Below are 16121 nucleotides of genomic sequence, written 5' to 3'. Positions count from 1 at the left end.
TGAAGAAGTTTACCAGATGCTGCCTGGATTAGAGAGTATGTGCTAAGAGGAGAGCGTAGACAAATACGAGCTATTTTTTCAGGAGTGGTGCAGGCTCATGGGAGAGCTGATAGGTCTTTATGAGAGAGTTTTAGGAAAGTAGAAAGCTAGTATGTGCTTTCCCAGTGTTAGAGTATCTAATACCAGAGGGCACACATTCAGGATGAGAGAGGTAAGATCAAAGGAGGTGCATGGGGTAATTTTTATTTTACACAGAGAGTGGAAGATGCTTGGAATGTGCTGCTGTGTTGGAGGTGGTGGAAGCAAATACAATAGAGGCACTTAAAAAGCTCCTAGGTTCATGAGTGTGCAGAGCATGGAGGGATGTGGACATTGCAGAGGCAGAAGGGATTAGTTTTAGTTAAATGGTTAATTGTTCATTTAGTTAATTCGGCACAAAGGGCCTATTCCTGTTCTGTGCTGATCTACATTCAATGTTTCTGTGTACAGCAATGAAAGACTTCCTCATAAAGACACACATTTCATAAGGAAGTAACTAAATCATAGTCTCAATGCAAAGAAAATCACCTTCATTGAAATACTACTCCTCAGTATCAATAGAGTTAATCAGCAATTGGACTACAGGGCCCAGATGAGCCCCAATAATCTCTGCCGGATCAGCAGCACTGATGACAACGCATAGGTGAATGAGCCTGAGATCCAGTTACTGAAACGGCTTCCTGCAGCTGCTATGAACTGCAAGCAACTTGCCCTGGCATATCTAGTGAGGATTTGTGATATATTTCTGAGTTGCTCAAATGAAGGCAGATTTTCACAGCGGCAGGAAACAGCGGGGGGCAGCCCCTGGCAGCCACATCCTGTGCAGGCCCTGATTGAAATCCCAACTCTCCTGTCCCACCCTCTCAGCACCTTTAGCTTTTATGAGAACTCTCATGTCTGTCTGAGCTGTCACCCCTTCCCCCTGTAGCTTTGCTATCCTATGTTTGCTGCAGTCAGTCTGGAGGGGTTGTGTGCCTGTCAGGGATGATGCCTTGTTTTGTTGGGAATTGATTTGTTCTTGATTAGTCATGGCATCAAAAGTTATGGGGAGAAAGCAGGTGAATGGGTTTGGGATGGATGATAAATCAGCCATGAGGGAATGAATAGCAGAGCAGACTTAATGGGCTGAATGGACTAATTCTGTTCCTGTGACTTTCAGAATTACATAGGTCCCATTTTCACACATTTTTCTGCATGTAAACCTCACTAGGTTTGTTTCTAATGTACCTTTAGCTGAGCATGATCTTTTGCAAGGCTGTGACTAGGAAAATTTGCTGTATACGTTACAAATCTGACACTTCAAACATTTCTGGATGTACAACTCTACAGATTTATAAATCCAATTTTGCAGTTATAAATCAGTTTATTTCATGATATACTCCCTTGGTCTAGATTTCTCACAAAAATGTTTTTTTTTACTTCTCTTATATCTGTTTTTCTGCTTAAATGTGTTCCTGCAACTTTTAGACCCTGTGATTCACAGTTGGAGATCATTTGAGTGACCCAGTGCTTTGCTGTCTCTAAGAAGTTTCTGGGATGCAAGCACATACTCTGACAATCTCGATGCGAAGACATTTTGAGACAGGGCACAAGCCAACGTTCAGCTCCATTTAACAGATTAAAGTGTCTACCAATCATCAATTAAAGTGTCAAGGAAGATTGAAACATCGAGGTGAATACAGAAGGCGAGTGAGAGTTCAGCGCCAACTGCCTTCCTTTCCATCACTGCCAGAGAAGGATTCTGTGGACAGCCTATCACTGTGTGGCTCACTGTGGCAGGTGAGTAGTTCTCTGCCTTGAGGGCTATCCTTCTTTTTCGATAAATATTGGTGATATTGTAGGGTAGTATTGCATTTATGGTTTGAACTGAGGACTGCATTTATGAACTGAGGAGTTTTAAAGAATTATGGTTTTTATATACTGTGTCTTCTATCAATAATACCTTTTTCTGTTTTGTTGTGTGAGGGGAGGGTGTTTTGGGGGTTGATGTTCTGTTAGCTATTTGTGTAGGGGACGGGTTGATTTTGAGGTCAATGTTCTTATTTCATTTTGTTCCGGGGGAGTGGTGTTTTTGGGGGTTGATGATTGGAATGCTGTTCTTTTTTGTGTGGGGTTGGGGATGGTTGATGTTTCTCTCTGAACAACTTTGATGTACTCTCCTTGTTTCATGGCTACCTGGAGAAGTTAAATTTCAGAGTTGTATATGGATCCATGCTTTGATAATAAATGAACCTTTGAACCATTGAACTAAAATATTATTTACCTTCTTAATTGAATTCAAAGAACTATTACAAGTACTGTGTGGAAGTATTAGTCATATATATATATATATATATATATATATATAGATAGATAGACGGGTGCCTAAGACTTTTGCAGAGTACAATGTGTATATTGGTTAAATTAAGAAGGTGGTTGGGAAACAGAAATAAGAGTAATTAGTTTTGTATTAACTCAGGAGTATGAAATGTTATTTGCTAACTGGAAAGACATAATATACCATACTGTGCAAAAGTCTGGGGAAGCCAGACTGGGGGTACCTAATATGTACCTAAGAATTTTGCACAGTACTGTACATGCTGTGACATCCCAGAAAGTATTATATAATTCTACCCGTATACATTACCTAAAATGGTTCAATGTGATGCCCATTGGTTAATAGAGGAACAATTTCCCAAAGCCACTTTTTGGTGTTTTATTGGTGACATGATGAATTCTGCATTAATGTAGTCTAGTCATACATAGCCTAGCTGTTGTCAGCAAAATGATAAAACACCTATAAAATTATCATTCCTCTTTTGTTCTGCTAATTAACATACATTCAGCTACCTCCTGAACCTAATGAAGTAGTCACTTAATGTATGTTCATAGTCTTCTACCATTGTAGTCCATTCACTTTAAGGTTCAATGTGTTGTGCATTCATACAACTCTTCGATACACCACCATTGTAACATGTGGTTATTTGAGTTACTGTCATCTTCCTGTCAGCTTGAACCAGTCTGGCCTTTCTCCTCTGAACCTTTTTACTAATAGGACATTTTAGCCCAGAGAAATGAAGCTCATTGAATGTTTTTTATTTTTTGCTCCACTCTCTGTGAACTCTAGAGAATGTTGTACGTAAATCCCAGGCATGTCAACCAATACACTCAAAAACATCTATAGATGTACTGTGGAGAGCATTCTGACGGCTGCATCACCGTCTGGTATGGGGGGGTGGGGGGCTACTGCACAGGACTGAAAGAAGCTGCAGAGAGTTGTAAATCTAGTCAGTTCCATCTAAGGTACTAGCCTACAAAGTATCCAGGACATCTTCAAGGAGCGGTGTCTCAGAAAGGCAGCATCCATTATTAAGGACCCCCCGCACCCAGGGCATGCCCTTTTCTCACTGTTACCATCAGGTAGGAGGTACAGAAGCCTGAAGGCACACACTCAGCACATCTGACACCAATGATCATTCCATAGCCATAGTCACTAAGATCATATTTCTGCCCCATTCTGATATTTGGTCTGAACAACGACTGAACCTCTTGACCACGTCTGCATGCTTCTATGCATTGAGTTACTTCACATGATTGGCTTCACAGATGCACAGGTGTACCTAATAAAGTGTATCAGACCATAAGACATAAGACATAGGAGCAGAATTAGTCCATTGAGCCCGCCAAATCTGTTCCACCATTCCATCATGGCTGATCCCAGATCCCAGTCAATCCCATGCACCTGCCCTCTCACCAAATCCTTTGATGCCCTGACCGCTCAGAAAGCTATCAACCTCCACCTTAAATATACCCATGGACTTGGTCTCCACTGCAGTCTGTACCAGAGCATTCCACAGATTCACTGCTCTCTGGCTAAAAAATTACACCTTACCTCTGTTCTAAAAGGTCGCCCCACAATTTTGAGGCAAAGTCCTCTAATTCTGGATATCCCCACCAGAGGAAACATCCTCTCCAGATTCACATAATGTCCTTTCCACATTCAGTAGTTTTTGATAAGATTCCAACCCCCCCCCCCCCCCCCCCCGCAATCTTCCTAATTCCAGTGAGTACAGGCCCAAGGCTGCCAAACGCTCCTCATGTTAATCCCTTCATTTCTGGTATCATCTTCATGAACCTCGTCTGGACTCTCTCTAATGACACTGTATTCCATCTGCCACACTTTGGCCTATTCTTCTGATTAGCCTAAGACCTGCTGCAATCGTATTGCTTCCTGAGCACTACTTACCCCTCCACGTATCATCTTTGTATCATATGCAAACTTCACCAAAAAGCCATTGTTTCCATTATCTAAATCATCAACCAACAAAATGAAAAGTAGTGGTCCCAATACTGATCCCTGAGGAACACCACTAGTCAAAAGCAGACAAACAGAAAAGGGTCCTTTTATACCCACTCGCTGTCTCCTGCCTGTCAGCCATTCCTCTATCCATGCCAGTATCTTTCCTGTAATACCCTAGGATTTTATCTTGTTAAGTAACCTCATGTATGGCACCTTATCAAATGCCTTCATAAATTCCAAGTAAATAAAATCAATTGTCTCTCCTTTGTCCACCCAGCTTGTTACTTCCTCGAAGAACTCTAAGAAATTTGTCAGGCAAGATTTCCCTTGACAGAAACCATGCTGACTTTGATTTATTTTATCATTAGTCTCCAAGTATCCTGAAACCTCATCCATAATAATAGACTCCAACACTTTCCCAACCACCAAGGTTAGGCTAACAGGCCTATTATTTCCTTTCTTTTGCCTTCCTCTCTTCTTAAAGAGTGGAGTGACTTTTGCAATCTTCCAGTCCTCCAGGACCATGCCAGAATCAAGTGATTATTGAAAGACCATGACCAATGCATCCATTCTCTCTTCAGTGACCTCTTTCAGGACTCTGGGAAGTGGTCCATCTAGCCCAGGTGACTTACCCACCTTGAGATCTTTGAGTTCTCATGAACCTCTGGCACACTGCTCGTGTCTTCCACAGTGAAGACTGATGCAAAGTACCCATTAAGTTTATCTGTCATTTCTGTGTCCCCCATTACTACGTCACTAGCATCATTTTCCAGTGGTCCAATATCAACTCTCACCTCCCTTCTATTCTTTATACAACTGAAAAAACTTTTGGTATCGTGCTTTATATTATCAACTTATTTGCCCTCATATTTCATCTTTTCCTTCTTCTAGCCTTCTTAGTTGCCTTTTGCTGGATTTTAAAAGCTTCCCAATCATCCAACTTCCACTCACTTTTGCTACCTTATATGCCCTTTCCTTGGCTTTTATGCAGTCCTTAACTTCCTTTGTCAGACATGGTTGCCTACTCCTGCCATTTGAGAACTTTCTACTGTGGAACATATCCTGCACCTTGTGAACTATTCCCAGAAATTTCAGCTATCTCTGCTCTGCTGTCATCCCCACCAGTATCCTCCTCCAATCCACATGGGCTATTTCCTCTCTCATGCCTCTGTAATCCCCTTTATTCCATTGCAATACTGATACACGTGTTTTATGTTTCTCCCTCTCAAATTGCAGTATGGATTATATCATATTATGATCACTGATCATAATGAGGTTTGTGGTCAAGTTTCCAAGCAGAAAAGGTGTCTCGGGGTTGGGGGAAGGGGGAGATGTAGCAACCGTAGTGTTGGATTAGACCGTTGATGAACCATGAAAGTGTATGAAATGTGAATTATGTGTACAGACGGGAACACATCACAATCTGATCAGAGTTTTCTCAAAATATCTAAATCAACAGTAGTGCTAACGATCCAAATTGAGAAAAGCCACAACCTCTGGTCCTTTGCCATATTATCACCCAATGATGTAACTGATGGAATGCGTTGTTTTAAAAAAATGGAGACATAAAAGCATGCAGATGCTGGTAGCTGCCTCCTCCATTGCCAAGAGATGCAAACTGAAGGGAAAACACCTAGGTAATCCACAAAACTATGGCATTGGTATTGCATTTTTGAAATTCAGGTACAGTCCCCACCCCTCAGTTTTTTTCTTCTCCCCTCCATGATCCTCAGGTTTCATTTTACCCTTTCTCACCATCCCTCCTGCACCCCCCCCCCACTTCTCTCATTTTAGTCCCCTTCTCCCTCCTCCATCCACCAAATTCACACAAAGGCTTCCCTACAATTGTTTCGCCCACCTCCATTTGCCCCTTCTCTTGGTTCCCATTCTCATCTCCTTACTTATCCACATCCAGTAGTGAAGTTCCTGCTTATCTCCGTCCATCAGCTGTCACCCCCTTCACATTCCCCTCATCCCATCTTGCTCCATCTGTTGTTTTTGCCCCTCTCCCCCTCCCTCTCTCTTTACATCTACCTCCACCTGTCATTCAGGTGCCTTAGTCTTCCAATTCTATGCATCTGCTCACCTCTCCTACCTGGCTCTACTTGTCTGTCATTTTACACCTGTCCTCAGTCCACGAATCTCCTTAGAGTGCTTTCTCGCCACTCCCCCACCCCCCACCTTTCCTCTCTATGCTAGCCTTCCTCTTGGCGCTCCACTCTCTGCCCTGATGCAGTATTTTGGCGTAAATGTCCACAGTTTCTCTCCAGCAGATTGTGTGTTGCTTTCAAAAAAATGAACCAGGCACATTTCACAGCAGTTTTTTTTTTAAATAATTTGTTTAATTTGTTCCTATTTGCCTTTCTTTCCTGATGATCAATCTTCTCTCCAGATACCATTTCCTAATAGCTTCTTGGCTTCATTTAGATGATGTGTTATTCCATGTTGACATGCACCAAACCTAGCCTATGCTAACATAGTACAGGTATCTATTTACAGCATACACTACATGGACCAACCACTTAAAAAACCTGAACAAAATTACAGAATTACTTCCTGGTGATTGTACTCACAGCTCAAAGTTGAAATGAATCTTTAACTATTGAACCAAGTGATTACAGACATGGAATTAGACTGCCGGCAAGCTCACTGCTGGTGCTATTTGGCAAGCAGATCTAGGCTTTGCAGAAATTGAAGGCCAGATTTCCAAATAAACTGTGTATTGAAAATATTGCTGTGAAACTGAAGATACAAACGTCTGCAAGCTTGTACCTCTAAACACAAGAACAGTTTTTATCCTACTGTATCAGAACATTTAACAGACCTCTTGTATGAAAAAATAGACTCTTGGCCTTACAATCTACATTGTTATCACCTTCTGTTTTATTGTTTATCTACACTGCTCTCTTTTGGTAGATCTTACACTTTATTTTGCATTGTTCTTGTTTAACCTCATTATACCTCAAAGCACTGTCTAAACAGTAGGCAAGATATGCTTTTCTCTGTATCTTGGCGCATGAGTCAAATATAAACGAATATCAAACACACCAAACCAATATTCATGGTTCATTAATTTCCCGGGGGGAAGGAAATCTTACATCCTTACCTGGTCTCACAGACATGTGATTCCAAAACTACTAATGTAATCCCCTTCCTCAATTCATAGGCAATATATGAATGTGATAGACAATAAATACTGTCATCGCTAATAACATCAACATCCTGTAAATTAATAAATAATCCAACCTACTTCCTCTAATAATGCAATTCCTTCTTTCAGTTTCTGTTCCATCTACTCTGCTGATGTTGGCTTTCATACAAGTTTGGAGTCCTCTTTACTCCAAAGACTTCCCTTCACATGAGTCACCAGGGCCCTCAATAATCGTGAATACATGTCAATCTTCCCCTTCTCCTCGCCTTCCAAAACTACAGTAGAGTTTCCCTTGTATGTCCTTTCAGCTAAACAGCTTCCACATTCTTTTTGTGAGAATCTTCCCTTCTTTACTGGTCCACTGCAGGGAGAAAAGAGATCATAATTAATCTAATTGGACAGTTCTGTTATGCTTTAATTATTCAGGAACTAGCCAGAGGTTCCTTAAGGTTGTTGCTGCCAGGGGTGGTAATGGGAACAAGCTCCCACTGCTATTAAGTGCTCCCAATGGTATGCTTCTCAAATAGTCTCTGACAACCAAGTGCAGCTCTTGGACTCCACTTGTGGCTTAGCTGCTAAGTCTGGCAGAACCATTTCTATTGACAGGAGAAAAGGGAAAGACGGGTTACTGGTGCCTCAAAAACCAGTCGCTTCGGGCAAATGCAGCTAGTCAGCCATGATTGGCAGCTCACCTAGAAGGAAATCTCTGATCTCAAACCTCCACTTCCTTGTGGCTGTACCCACTCGTGGGCATGGCTTTGATAATAAACCCTGAGGGAAAAATCTGGAGCAGGAATCCCAAGGCAGTCCTACATTGAGTTCAACATTAGCTGACAACTCCTGCAAAGCTGCTGGTGCCAAACTGTATTGTTCTCTGTCGTTCCTTTGGGTTCATCAGATGCATGGAGAGGGGGAGCCTGCTACACGGGCAACAGCTTGCTCTCCATATTGCACTTCCCAGGCTTGTGTATCTAGACAGCTAGGACACAATGTCCATGGTCGGCCCTGACCAACAGAGGCCTCATGTAAGGTTAAGTTCCCACTCTAACTTTACTTCCCTGTTTCTAAGGACAGATGGTAGAGTAGCAGTTAGTCTAGCACTATTACAGTGCCAACTGACCCAGGTTCAATTCTTCTGCTGTCAGTAAGGGAGATTTAAGTTCTTCCCATGAGCGACTGGGTTTCCTCCTGGTGCTCTGGTTTCCTCCCACATTCAAAGAATATAAAGGTCAGGGTTAGTAAGCTGTGGGCATGCTATGTTGGCACCAGAAACATGGCAACACTTGTGGGCTGCCCCCAGCACATCGTCGGAATGTGTTAGTCATTGACACAAACGATGCATATCATTATATGTTTCAATGAATGGATGCCTGTCAAATAAAGCTGATCTTTATAATCTTATGCATTTTTAATTTAGAGATAGGGTAAATAACAGGCCATCCCTGCCCAATGAGCCAACTACATCCATGTGACCAATTAAACTACTAACACATATGTCTTAGGAAAATGGGAGGAAATCAGAGCGCCCGGAGGAAACGTTCATGGTCACGGGAAGAACAGACAAGCTTATTACAAACAACAGTGGGGATAGAGCCTGGGTTGCTGGTGCTGTAATAGTGTTAAGTTAATCACTACAGAAGCATTTATGCTTCATATTCACCCTAATTGTAGCAATAGTGGACCCTAGAATATCATTTTACTCATTTAATAGATGCAACACATCAGAGATTGAGTTCATGCTCAACAATAATAAACTATCAGCTTCTTTTGGGGTTTAATGTTGTCCGATCTTGCATTTACTGAACATTAATCAAAATGTTTTCTTCAAGAAAACTTTAAACAAGCTAATATAACATTTCCTACAGCAGAAAAAAGTACTCATTTTAAATGTCTTATGGCTCATTACACATTGAATTTACAGTATTTTTTTTATTCTCAGTTGCACTTCTAATACCCAATCCAAATAGTTTAGCCTCAGCAAATCTAGATAGAAGATAAATCACTCTAATCTTTTGCTGCACAAATATTCGAGTTTAATCTCATTTCCCAGGAAACATGACAAGTACATAAAAGGTACAGTTCAATACATGAGAAAATTGAAGCTAACAATGTTCTGTTTATATTGTTTAGTTCCCATTGTTTTGCAGATTTTTTATGTATATTATCTGTCAGGGCAGCTAATTTCATCTTTATTAAAACAGAGTGTTAGCCATTATCCTCTCACACCATTAGAAGCTGGCTCCACTTAGTTCTTTTTACAAGTCTCATAACTCCTTTCAAGAATTGTTCTTTCTATCTTCAGTCCAACCTGAGATTCCTCCCATACAAAAAGAAAGATCTTCATGGTACTGTCACGACCTTGAGTCATCGGTAAAATATTCTAAGGGTTCAGTTTTCCACTGTTTTCTTGTTTTCCCTGTGTTTTATTAATTATAATTATCCGTATTGTTGCACTTCAAGGTTTTTATCTGTTATTGTTGGGTCTTCTCTAATTTTCATTTAAGTTTCAATTATCCTTGATTACTTTGAAGATTCAAAGCACACTTATTAACAAATAATGTATAAGTTATATACCTTGAAACTTGTCTGCATATAGGAAGCCACAGAGCAAGAAGCTCAACTAAACCAATTTAAAAAAAAACAAGAACTACTGTGCAGAGAAGGCAAGAGAAACAAACATGTTGTGCAAACAATTGCAGCAAGCCGACAGCATCCCAGACTGAATCCCAGATCCACTCCTGGAGCAGCCTTGGTAAGCCAAGCCTCAGTCCCCAGTTTTCACACCTGTGGGTCAAAAATACGCAGCAGCTGGGTCAGGCCACAGCCTTGGCACTACAGGGAAAGGAATGAACATTTGCAGGAGAGCAAGCAAAATAAGCCCAACCCTTGCCTCCATCACCCAACATTTGAGCTTCCAGTCTACCTGTACCTGTATTTCAATTGTCCAAGCATTGAGTTGTGCCACGTTCTGACACCTGGATCCAGGTGCCCTGATATGCCTGGGCCATCCATCCCACCTGAAGCCGTTCTCGACCTCATCAAATCAGCTTGGCACCTGAGGCAATCCAAACTCACATCTGATTTAGGTGAGCGGGCATTGAAACTCTTCCACCTCAACTCTTCTCCAAATCACTCACTGCATCTCTGGCAGCGATACAAACTCCATCTGCATCTGCAGCTCGAGCACGTTGCACCTCGCAGTGTCCCAGCACAGCTTATCCTGGGAACCAACCCCACCTCTGCCTCATTCCTCACTGTCTGCAACAATAGCTCACCAAAATTCGCTTCATGAAAGATGTTATGTGTAACGCTTTTAGTTGAATCTCTGGCCTTATGATTTACCAGTAAGCTGTTACATATCTTCAGTAGTGCATACTTCCAATTAATTCTTCAAGACTTTGCAAGTATCCAATTAATTATCTTGGACTTTTGTCTCTTATTAGAATAGTTATCAGTTAGCTTGTAATTTGTCTTGGGTTTTATCAGCTGGGCCCAGATTCTGTCGTGCCCTGGAGTGTTTTTAAGGGGGCAGTGCTAACCACTAGTGTGCTTGGTTGTTTCGATCCTTGCCTAGTGTGGTTCTGGCAGAGTTAAGCAAAACCTTATAAGTTCAACTGTTCTGTTTTGTTAATAAAATTGCTAGTTTTGATTAGCCCTTCCAAGTCTCTGTGTGATCCCGTGCTTAGGTCCGAAGATACAGCATGACAGGTCCACTTTTCCTTTCCAGTTGTAGGATCTGTATTATTGCACGTTCCAAAAGTGGTGCACTTTGTTTACCAGCTACAGAAACAGAAGCCCCGGCATGTTAGAAGGATCATGAGAACTGGGGCCCAGGTGGGTGGAAAAGGATTATGGAAATTAACTCTCTGATGTGCCAGGAGTGCAGGAACCAAGTGTGAGTGAGTTAGACTGAGCAAGGGATCTCAGGTCTAAATGAGTGAAAAGGGAGAGCAGCAAGCATTACCTTATCTGTCAGATGCAGAACTATCAAGATTTCCAAATAGAGGATTCATGAGATATTACTGTATACTGTGGACATTAAAGTCTTCATATATGATAGGTTCTACTTCAACTTTCAGGGTGGCACAATAGCATAGTGGTTTACATAACGCTTTACAATTCAGGTGACCCAGGTTCAATTCCCACTGCTGCCTGTAAGGAGTTTGTACATTCTCCCTGTGTCCACGTGGGTTTCCTCCGGGTGCTCTGGTTTCCTCCCACAGCCGTACCAGTTGGTAGGTTAATTGGTCATGGTAAATTGTCCCATAATTAGGCTAGGATTAAATTGGGGAACTGCTGGGCACCATGGCTCAAAGTGCTGGAAGGGCCTATTTTTCACTGTACTCAATAACTAAATAAATTAACAAATAAATAAATAACACTAATTCAGGCCTTTGGGTAACTAACAATAAATAACAGCTTCATTTTATTTATTTTATTTTATTTAGGGGTAGTGGATTTGACCCAGTATGTCATGGGTAAAGCCCTCCCAACCATTGAGCCCATCGACATGAAACACTGTTGTAGGAAAGCAACATCCATCATCAGAGATCTTTGCCACCCAGGCCATGCTTTCTTCTCAATGTGCCAGAAGGCACAGAAGCCTCAGGACTCGCACCACCAGGTTAAAGAACAGCTACTACCCCACAACCATCAAGCTCTTGAACAAAAGGGAAAACTACATTCACTTGCCCATCCATTGAGATGTTCCCATAACCAATTATCTCACTTTAAAAACTATTTATCTTGTTATTTCATACTTTGAGTATGCCGGCAGGAAAATGAATCCCGGGGTTGTGTATGGTGACATATATGTAGTTTTATAATAAAACTTACTCCGAACTTTGACACTTAATATAACACAAAACAGGCCCTTTCGGGCCAATAAGCTGCACCACCCAACAATCCACCTAGATAACTCTTGGGTAATCACAGGGAAATCACAATGACCAATTAACCTAATAAACAGTACATCTTTGGACTGCGAGTGGAAACAGAAGCACTTGGAGGAAACCCACATGCTAATGGGAAAAGCATAAAAACTTCTTACAGAATTGAACTCCAAACTCTGATGCACTGTGCTGTAATAGCGTTCAGCTAACTGCTACACTACCATCATTAATCTTGTGCAGACTGATTTTATATTCCAGCACTATAAAAATTCAGCTTGGCAGAAATATCACCTAGCTTTGGTTCTAAGATATCTTCTGAGGATCATAATTAGACCTTTCCTTTTATGCATTGCTGAATCAAGTCACACAGTATGAAATGTTCATTATCTTTCACTGAATTTCCAAAGTTCTAATTTTTTGTATTTCAGTGCCACAGTTCCAAATCTTCTGTGCATCTTTAACATCTTGCACTATAGTAGGCAGCTGTCAATCCCAGGGGATCATGGGCTTGCACCTCTGGTGGACTGTATCCTCTCCAGGGCACAAGCCTGGATGGGAAGGTTTGAAAAACCAGATGTTGCCCATACAGCATGTTCCCCCTTTCCACATCACTGATGTAGTCTGAGGGGCATGTGCCAATATAGCTTGGCACAAGTGTTGGCATAGAAGTTGCCAGACTGAAGTTGTTACAACATCAAACTGCCTTAGGGACCCCAGCTCTGGATTTCTTCCTTGGTGTTTACTCCCAAAGCCTTTCCCATGGGCGGGTATGGCCGCAAGGCATCAGACATTTGAAATCAGAGCTTTCCTTCTCATAGGTAGGCTGCCATCCAAGGGTAATGAGCCCCACCTGCCCAAAGCAACTGTTTCTGAGGCCCCCTCCCTTGACAGTAGAAACAGTTCCACCTGGTCTAGTAGCTAAGCCACACGTAAAGACCAAGAGTTCGACTTGGTTGTCAGTGGCTGTTAGAGGTTCACGCCATTTGGAGCACTTTATAGATAGTGGGAGCTTATCCCCACTACCACCCCAACTGTGACAACATTAGGAACCCCTTGCACTGTACTGCTGCCATAAAACAATAACTTTCATGGCATAGGTCAATGATAGTAAACTAAGTTCTGATTTTCAGTGTCTACAGCAGTTTTAGTTCCAGATTTTGAGTACCTCCTGTTTTTTATATATCTAGCTGTGAGTTTAAGATGCAGCAATTGACAGAAGTAGGGAGGAAAATCCAGGTAGTTTGGAGGGAAATCACCAGATTTGCATAATTACAAAAGTCAAATTAAAAGCATCAAACTGATAAGGACTAAATTTTTCTCCACAAATGAATTGAGAGCAAGATTAAGATGGAAAAACAGATTAAATTGGAAAGTTATTATAGATTCTTCCCCCTTGACTGAGTTCCTAATTTCTTTCAGCACAGTGGAGTGGAGAACGACATTCATATTAATCACCATCTCCTCCCACCCCAACTGAACTTATCTCTTTGGAACTTTTAAAACTCAGCGCCAAGTTCGGATATGCAACATGAAAGGAGTACTGATTGCTTCATGTCTTCACACCATTTATATGATCCTCAACATTAATTTCAAAAGGCTGTTTTAAGTGTTAGTACTTAACAAATGGAATCCCACTGAACTGTTCCACTCTTCTGCAGAGGGAATCAAAATTATTTCTGGTTAATTATATTTTGTTTAGATCATAGGGCAAAAGAACAACATAGACAATGCAATTTGTTATATTTATTTCTCTAAGGTTTTGCACTCCTCATGTTTTAACATCATTAGACCAAATGTTTTGTTAAATTTCCCTGTTACACACTTATAAAATCATGGACAGCCAGCAGAGATATTAAGACTATAAGATATGGGAGGAGAAGTAGCACAATCTGTCCACAGAGTCTTTTCTGCCATAAACCATGGTTGATTTTTTTCTTAAATCTATTTTTTGCCTTCTCCCTGTAATGCTTACCAACCAAGAGCCTATTTATCTTTGCCTTAAATACACCCAATGACTTAACCTCTACAGCCATGCCAGACAATGAATTCCAGTTTCAACACCCTCTGGCTGAAGAGGTTCCTCCTCATCTTTTATTCTGAGGCCATGCCCTCAGATTCTGCTAATAGAAAATGAGGCCAAATTTGGAGTATTGCGTGCAGTTTTGGTCACCTACCTACAAGAAAGATGTAAATAAGATTGAAAATTAAGATGAAATTTAGAAGGATGTTTCCAGGTCTTGAGGACCTAAGTTATAAGGAAAAGTTGAATTGGCTTGGACTTTGTTCTCTGGAGGGTTGAAGAATGAGGGGAGTTTTGATAGAGGAATACAAAGTTATGAGTATAGATACAGTAAATACAAGCAGGCTTTCTCCACTGGCCTTGAATGAAACTAGTGCGAGAGGTCAAAGGATTAGAGTGAAAGGTGAATTATTTAAGGAGAAAACAAGGGGAGCTTCTTCACTTGGAAGAGAATGGTAGGAGTGTGGAGTGAGCTACCAGTGGACATGACGGATACAGACTCATACAATATACGTGCGTCCTCAGTACAGTGGGAAGGAGAGGCTTAAAATTACAAATGTGATTCAGTTTGAGATGTTGATTTTGTGTGGCCACTTTTAATGAACTGTACATTTGTACTCCCAGCTCCCTCTGTTCCACGGTACCTGTTAGTGCCCTACCATTCACGGTATAGGTCCAACCTTAGTTTGAATTTTGAAACTGCATCACTTCACACATATACTGTGTTGGTTGAAATACATTTGCCATTCCTGAGCTCATCCCAATTTACCAAGGTCTATTTGAATCTCATTGTAACCTGTTTCTCTTTCAGGAAGTGATGCACCATCAATAACTCTCTGAGACGTGAGGCGAGATATTGGCTTTTATTGACTGGATGAAAGAACAAGCAGCAATTGACCACCAAGCTACTTCCTGGAGACTGAGGGCCGGGCTCAGGCCTCAATCGCCTTTATACCGGGGTCTATGGGAGGAGCCACAGGAGCAGTTAGCAGGGTGGAGTGTCCAGACAGGTACATGTAGTTCACCACATTCACTCCTCCTTTGTTTTAAAAGAGAGTCCCCATGGGGCAAAGTTTCTTACAAGTATATTTACAGGTTAAGTCTATCAGGTGGTCGAATTTGTTGTTGCGATCTACGTAGCACCGGCTGTGATGGTGGTGATTTTACCAGAGATGGTAGTTGTGCTGGTTCCGGCCTAACTGGAGGTATCAGCCCACTAGGCGTCAGTGATCCCTCATGCGTGTGCAAGGCGCCTGGTATATGCGCATGCGAGACGCCCAGTATAGGTGTGTCGTGAGGAGTCTGTGTAGGGCTCGGTGAGCGCAGTGTCACCTCGGGTACAGGGTTCATAGTTACCGTGGAGTGTTCGGGGTAGTGGTCTGCTGCTCCTGCGGGCACCAGGTCACGGACGGAGACCATGTCCTCTCGCCCATCAGGTAAGACCATGTAAGCATACTGGGGGTTCGCATGTAGAAGGTGAACCCTCTCGACCAGCGGGGAGTATTTATTGCTCCTCACATGCTTCCAGAGCAGCACTGGCCCTGGGGATGTCAGCCAAGCTGATAGCGTGGTCCCAGTGGCAGACTTCATGGGAAAAGAGAATAGGTGCTCGTGAGGGGTGGCATTGGTGGACATACATAACAGGGAGCGGATAGAGTGGAGTGCCTCGGGGAGGACCTCCTGCCATCAAGAGACCGGCAACCCTTTTGACTTAAGGGCTAAAAGTGTCGCCTTCCACAC

This window comes from Hypanus sabinus, chromosome 14 (genome assembly GCF_030144855.1).
Source record: "Hypanus sabinus isolate sHypSab1 chromosome 14, sHypSab1.hap1, whole genome shotgun sequence".
Classification (NCBI taxonomy): Eukaryota; Metazoa; Chordata; class Chondrichthyes; order Myliobatiformes; family Dasyatidae; genus Hypanus; species Hypanus sabinus.
This window is presented reverse-complemented; position numbering follows the sequence as displayed.